A 7,867-nucleotide genomic window follows, 5' to 3' on the forward strand; every position below is an offset into this window, starting at 1 on the left:
TGATAAAAATGTTTTTAGTGCTGTCCGGTCATATGTTTTTAGGAGAAAATATGCAGTTTTTGAAATCAATTTTGATTACAGGATAGAATAGGTCCTACAACATACCCACTAACAAACTAATTTCGTTTAACTTTCGATGTTTTCGTTCCGATGTCCATATAAATGCCTAAAAAGGTTAATGAGCTACCCAGCAGTACATGTAGGTGGTAAATGTGGTTTAGTCCTCATAGTAGGTCAGGTGACATTGATTGCAGGGGATGCTGAGGGTTGGTTACCGACAAATCCTAAGAGGGGGGAAAATTAGAATTTATAGCACAAATTGTCTCAATCGTTTTATTTAAAATTATACCTATAGTGTGTTTATTTGAGCAGGCGAAAATGAAAACGCTATGTTCAAGTTTATATTGCCATGCAGGTATGGTCATGATATAAAATCAATACTCTGTTTAAAATAATTAGTTTAAGAGTTGAAAAGGGATGATCAAAAGAGAACCGGTATGTTAGCCTTTCTGATCAGACTTTCTGAAGCATAATTTGCATACATTTATGATTATGGTCAGTGATATATGATCTGTGATTTCGCACTCTCGCACCGTGGAAGGGTGAAGACCCAGCAAAGTAATGGGATATCATTTTGTCTTATTGAGGAAGTTGTCTAAAGAGAATGAAGAGAGCCGCTGGATGTTCAGAGCATCGCCTAGTGCCTTGTATCGAGATTTCAAGGGATCTTAGTCGCTTTATTACAACTTCATCGGGCAAAAAAAGTTGTGGGCAATATTTATCCCAGCGGTTTTGTTTATTAATTCAAACTAGGGTTTTTTAAATTAGTTTTGTCGAAAGTTACTGACATTTAGCCAGTTATGTAGATCTTTGTCTACACTCTTCCTTAGATTTTTTTATAGTGTCTGTATTCACGGTAACGGTTTGAAATTCATCCTTGAAGATTTTGCTTTATTATAAACGGCATTCAAACCTGACAAATCTATCTTCTATATTTTCTTGTGTATACTGAAAAAGTATTTACAGCTCTTGGGATATTTCATGACGGTAAAACCGTTTAAGAGTGTTGCATAACTAATGTTTATCTTGTATGAAATAAGTTATGATCTTATCGCATAATTCAAAATTGCAGCCTTCTTTCAAAAGTGATGATCACAACCTCTGCCAAAAGGGGATTACGGTTTTTCTGGAGAGGAATGCAAGACAGCTCTATTGAGGGCTTCGTGAAAAGGATATCGCCTCTCAGTTTACTTCCTGTCCCTTCGATTCGCTTTGAACATTCACTAGAAAAGTAACCGATTTGCTGCACGACAATGTCCTCCCCTAAAGAGGATTGCTATGTGCTAGACGCTAGCATTTTTACTTTTATACCACAAACTTGCAACAGTGATAAATTAATGACTACTGCACAGTACTCATGTTCGATTTATTGCACTGCGTTTGGAGACCGATGCTTTTCTATGCTTCGCTTGATTTTTTTTTTTAATAAGCAGGCGATACAGTTTTTGAGCAAGGAAATTTACCACAGAAAAAGTTATAGTATGAGTCTACGGAATCCAAAGGTCTACTCCAGCAAGTTTTCTTGGATAAATTTCCTTCAAAGGACTTGTTTTAGATAGTGTATATAGCGAGCTAGGGGTCCAAGAGTGCATGTGAACTATCAAAAACACCTCTAGACTTAAAGCCTTAAATCTGAAATTTCAATCTGTTGTCTGGACGTGAAATTAAGTATTCATTGCATTGCTAGAGACTCTCCTCGTTGCTCTCGAGCATCGAGCCAGCATGTACTTGCCAACATAAGGGTTCAATGAACATATTCATAGTACTGTACCAAAGTTCGTTTAGTGCGTTTTCGATGGCCATTATTGAATTTGCTTTGTAAAATGGCAATTTTAGATGCTCTACAGAAAGGGAGCTGATCTACAGCGTGAATAATGCGATGAGCTATTCGCGAAACTACAGAGTCAACATATGGAAAAGTTACTCCTGTATTTCATGCAAATTCGTATTGCGCTCGATGATAAACTGGGCACTGTAAGTGTATGTCACGAGAGACAATAACATTCTGGGCAGGGGCCTGATCTCTGGTGGTTCCCTCGCACTAATTCTCTCTTTCCTGTTTATGAGTTCTTCTGCTCTTTCGCGATTGACTGCGGTCACTTTGACTAATGAAACGTACTTTCGACTTGCTTCCCGTCTTAGGTTTCCATGGCACAGGCCTCCCAGGCGGACTGGGAGCACAAAGATGTTCTTATTTAAGTGATTACACCTGTGTTCAGTTATTGCAGAATAAGCACCTGAGATATTTTATTCTCCAGTGGCTCTAGTAGATCCTTCCTGTCGGGCAGTGTTCTTAGGAAGTAAGTCACCGATATGAAAGGGGCATAGCATGTCTGTGGCCTGAAGGAACTCTGCCAAATGAACTATTTCACTGACCCAATCAGACAACTTCTCACTAACTTATTTTTTGTGTGGCTTTGCGATAATCCAGCAGTTCTTGTCATTTGAAACGGAACCAAGATCTAGACCCCAGGCTACTCAATGTGCCCCACCCTCTCTTGATTTCTGTTGTAGAGCCTGCCCCATCCGTATCGTCGGCGAACCGGGACCGCTTTACTATGGACGCTTTCTGTAGACCTGCGATTAAAGGCTAGATGCTAAGAGTGTAAAGAGCCATAGCGATCGGATCTGCTTGTGGTCCTTTCTGCTGACAGGATCACTTTACCGTCGGTGATAAGTTAATTGTAGTTACAGGGAAGGATAGGAACTGGTCAGGACTTCATACGAGGAACAAGGGCCGCGTCGCTGTGTACGTCAAGAAAAACCTATCTGTTGTGGATGTTTATCTCTCAAGGCTTTAGGAATTAATTTGTATAACTATCTGCTTCCTACGGGGCATAGATTTTTTGTGTGCGGAGTCTATCAACCACCTAAACATAGTTATGCAGAGAACGATATAGAGAGGGTGGGAATTGCACATCTGCGCTTCAAGCTATTCAGCACCAGATTTGCAAATACCTAGATGATAATAACTGTAAACCTGTGCGGTGAAACATAATCTCTTGTCCACAAAGCTTAAACAATTACGTGTATCTCCATATCTTGTTAATTGGTATCACAGTTTCTTATCCGGTAGACAGCAACGCATTTTGTCTGGTAAATATCATTCTTGGTGGAAAGCCATCAATAAGGGCACTACACAAGATAGTATAAGTGGCTCCTATCTCTTTAATATTTTTTAACGATCTTGAAACTACCTATGATGGCTTCTCTGCGTTACTCAAATATGCTTATGATTCGACAATTGTTACACCGGTACTAGGCAATACTGATACCTCTGTAGCCTTATTAAATGTGTTTTTAAATTGGTCACCAGATAATCGTATCTCATGTAATCCTAGTAAATGCAAAGAGCTTATAATTAGAAAAAAATCGAGCAAGGACACCTATAATCCAGTCAATTGCATTCCAGAAAATAATCAATTGTGCTTACCCGGAGTCACACGTCAGAGTGATTGTAAGTTTAGTTTTCATGTTCAGGTCAAACTAGTTAAGGCCAACAAGTGCCTCCATATATTAAGAGCTTTGAAAAAGGAACAATATGACCAGAATGAAGTAGATCGCCTATTTAATACAATAGTATTACCTAATTTAACTTATGGCTTTTTAATGTACGGTACGTATGAACGGGATTTAAACAAATTTCAGAACCGTTTAAACAGATGTTGCAAGCGGCGTTATATTTCAGTTCCAGTGAATGTCAAGGATATCATGCTTATGCAGGATACGAAATTATTTAGTGGAGCTAGGGCCCTAATATAAACCATCATCCGTTAAATGAAATTCTGCCGAAGCCTAAACCCCAGAAATATAATTTACGTCGCAAAGTTTGCCTCCGCCCAATAGTTAACACAGAACGACTCATGAACACATTTGTAAATAGACTAATTTTATTTAACACAACCGCTTATAATTACATCATTTAATTTTGGCTATAGTATATTATTGTAATTTTTCATTACACAGTTTTTCGTTTGTGTAACATAGAATATGTATCTTTTATCTTATGGTTTTTTACAGACAATGTTTACTTCTGTTTTTATCGGCTTTGTAATCGGTCCCCTAAGCAACATTACGCGCATATAAAATCTGAGTTCGCTTCTTTTAAAGTAGTCGAGTAGCCTTTTCAACCCTTTACCAAATATGAACAAATGGCTGAATCGTACTGAACCAGCTAAAGAGTTCATAATATTTTGATACGCTTTTTTTGCCAGTTGAACACCGTAAGTGTTACGAGCAAGTACTTTTGACTTCCATACCGCAAAGATAAAAGAATAGTTAAATTGATAACTGCCTCACTGTTTATTGACCTGACCCTGTTTCGATTTGTTGTGTGGAGTTTATAGATCAAGGCTATGTAATATCACTTCATAGTATGGATTAATTTCTTTCGTTTTTACTAGACTTTCTTTTCAAAAGAAACTTTGACGGTTTTTGACCAAGGAAGTCTAACGTGGGGAAAATTGTAAAAGGCTAGATTTTGGAGAGTAGTATTGGACAAGTAGAGTTTAAAACAAACTACGAAACTAAATTCTGGTCCATTAAAGTGTCTTTGACAAATTTCCTCTACGAGTATTCTTTGATAACGTCCATGGCGGGTGACCGTCTCGGTTCTCCCCCATCCTAGCATTAGCACTGCACTGATGAGGCCCAGAAGGCCGAAACAGTACTGTCTGCAGTTAGTTATATATATATATATATATATATATATATATATATATAACTAACTGCAGACAGTACTGTTTCGGCCTTCTGGGCCTCATCAGTGCAGTGCTAATGCTAGGATGGGGGAGAACCATATATATATATATATATATATATATATATATATATATATATATATATATATATATATATAACAAGTTAAAAGGCCTCGAGCCAACAGTGACGCCGCGCCAGAAGGATCCAAAAGGATTCACAGTCCAAACCTCGATAAATAATAGGAAAAATAGTGTAGTACACGAGGACGGACAACTTCGAGCTAAGAAACACATATACTCAAATTAAAAGTCTAAGAAAGTCTAATAAAAACGTTTCGGTCCGAGACTGATGAACTGATGAAGGTCTCGGACCGAAACGTTTTTATTAAACTTTCTTAGAATTTTTATTTGAGTATATGTCTTAGCTCGAAGTTGTCCGTTCTCGTGTACTACAATATTTTTCCTATATACATACATACATACATATATATATATATATATATATATATATATATATTTATTAAAAACTTGATCATTCGATAATGCAATTCAAGACTTTTTATTGGCTCAGCCATTATGGTATATGAGCCAATATACCATAATCTAATTTCTGTACATTGTTAAATCCGGTTTCTTTTCATAAAATAAGGTCGAGAAGATTCTTGGGGGCGTTTTTTTTAATAAAACAATTATTCCACTCTCGCTTGTTGGATATGAGATGACTATAGCCAACTCGGCGCTACGCGCCTCGTTGGCTATCTATCATCTCATATCCAACGCGCGCTCGTGGAATAATTGTTAAATATATGAGAATGGCATGTGGTGTTCAGCAGAAGTGAGGACAGGGATCGCGCAGAAGCATGGTGTCCAGAGAGGGCATGGGACCTAACTTCACTCCCTCTCTCTCCTCACCCCCCTCCCTCCTATTGCTTCCATCATTGTACTTGCTGGGGAAGAATAAATTCCCTGTCTACGTAACAGGACATTCCTACTTCGCGGCTGATTTCATTTGGACCTAAGACGCTCCTGCTCATAAATGCTGATAGTCTTACAAATGCGCGATGAATTTGACGCTTTCCTTACACAAATAAAACAGACTCTGAACTTACAGCCCCCACAGCTGGGTATTGTTACTGAAAATGCCTGATGGTAATTTCTTCAATTGGTTATTGTTTAACAACCTAACAAAAATAATATAAAGGGGTATTGATTCATTCGTGCTTTCAAGATAGTGCAGGAACTGTGTTTGCTCGAGAATGTCGTACGTCATATATGGAGAGCTAAGATAGGATTACGAACTTTAATCTGGGACAAAAACAATTGAGACTTGTTTTTGTGTGTGTATGTGTAAAGCGCTGAAAAGCAGCCGAATGCTTTACACTTGCCTTTTCTCCCTTCTCCCATTACTCATTGCCGCAATACATAGGGCTTGACATTACACACTGTCATTGAACGTGGTCCTCATCATAAGCCAGGTGACGATGATATCATGGAGGGGGAGGGTAAGATGCCGAGACAAATATATAACTTATTCTGGTGCACGTGGTTGCAAAACATATTCTTCCAAATGGATGACTACTAAGTGTTAAAAATCTCAACTTAAATAGGGTGCGATAGACGGGCATGCGCGTGGATACTAGCACAAAAAAACATCTGCAATTAAAAGTTTTCCTGTATGAGTGTTGTCTACATGACGTTATGAAACATCGCCTGGTATACCTGGTAAGTTCCAACATAAAAGTCACAGGTTAACCATCTCACTCATTTACTCTGATTAACATGTGACCTAGCTTCGACCTTCGCTCCCTCTCCCCCCCTCCCCACCCTCCTTCCTGTCACTTTCACCTTTGTACTTGCAAGGAAAAATAAAATCCCTGTCCACGTAAACAGAACATTCCTACTTCGTAGCTGATTTCATTTGGACCTGAGACGTCGCTGCTCATATTTGCTGATAGTCTTACTAATGCGCGATGGATTTGACGCGTTCCTTACACAAATAATACAGACTCTGAACTTACAGCCCCCACAGCTGGGTATTGTTACTGAAAATGCCTGATGGTAATTTCTTCAACTGGTTATTGTTTAACAACCTAACAAAAGTAATATAAAGGGGTATTGATTCAATTGTGCTTTTTAAGATAGTGCAGGAACTGTGTTTGCTCGAAAATGTCTTACGTCATATATGGAGAGCTAAGATAGGATTACGAACTTTAATCTGGGACAAAAACAATTGAGACTTGTTTTTGTGTGTGTATGTGTAAAGCGCTGAAAAGCAGCCGAATGCTTTACACTTGCCTTTTCTCCCTTCTCCCATTACTCATTGCCGCAATACATAGGGCTTGACATTACACACTGTCATTAAACGTGGTCCTCATCATAAGCCAGGTGACGATGATATCAGGGAGGGGGAGGGTAAGATGCCGAGACAAATATATAACCTATTCTGGTGCACTTGATTGCAAAACATATTCTTCCAAATGGATGACTACTAAGTGTTAAAAATCTCAACTTAAATAGGATGCGATAGACGGGCATACGCATGCATACTAGCACAAAAAAACATCTGCAATTAACAATTTTCCTGTATGAGTGTTGTCTACATGACGTCATGAAACATGGCGTCACAGTCCAACTTTTTAAATCTTAAGCTAGCTATAAATCTAACCTATTTTGTGCTTAATCAGGACTGACTGTTGGTTGAGGCTTTTTATCTTTGGAGACTGTGTAACAATTCTCTTATTGAGGAGCTCTATTTAAACTCAGAGCTTGAAGGAGGGAAGGGTATTAGGTTAATATCCAAGGAGGAGGGAAGGGGAGGGAGGGTTCGAATTTTCTTGCGGTAAAATTAAAGCTGATCCCAGAAATTTGTTTCCTCTTCCACGCGCAGTGACACCAAAGCATCATTGGTGATACAGTCGAGGTAACTGGAAGTTTTGCCCGTTGTAATTTCGCTCCACCTGACCAAGTTCGTGTAAAAAGATATTACCGTACTCTTTGCTTGTCCAGGTAAGAATAGCTGTACGAAGGATTGTTTTCGGAACCAGTGTCCAACGTTTCAATGACTCCAGCGGAAGTCATCGTGTTATAACAGTCCTTCTCAGGACTAC

This window comes from Stylophora pistillata, chromosome 2, assembly GCF_964205215.1.
Source record: "Stylophora pistillata chromosome 2, jaStyPist1.2, whole genome shotgun sequence".
NCBI classification, from domain to species: Eukaryota; Metazoa; Cnidaria; class Anthozoa; order Scleractinia; family Pocilloporidae; genus Stylophora; species Stylophora pistillata.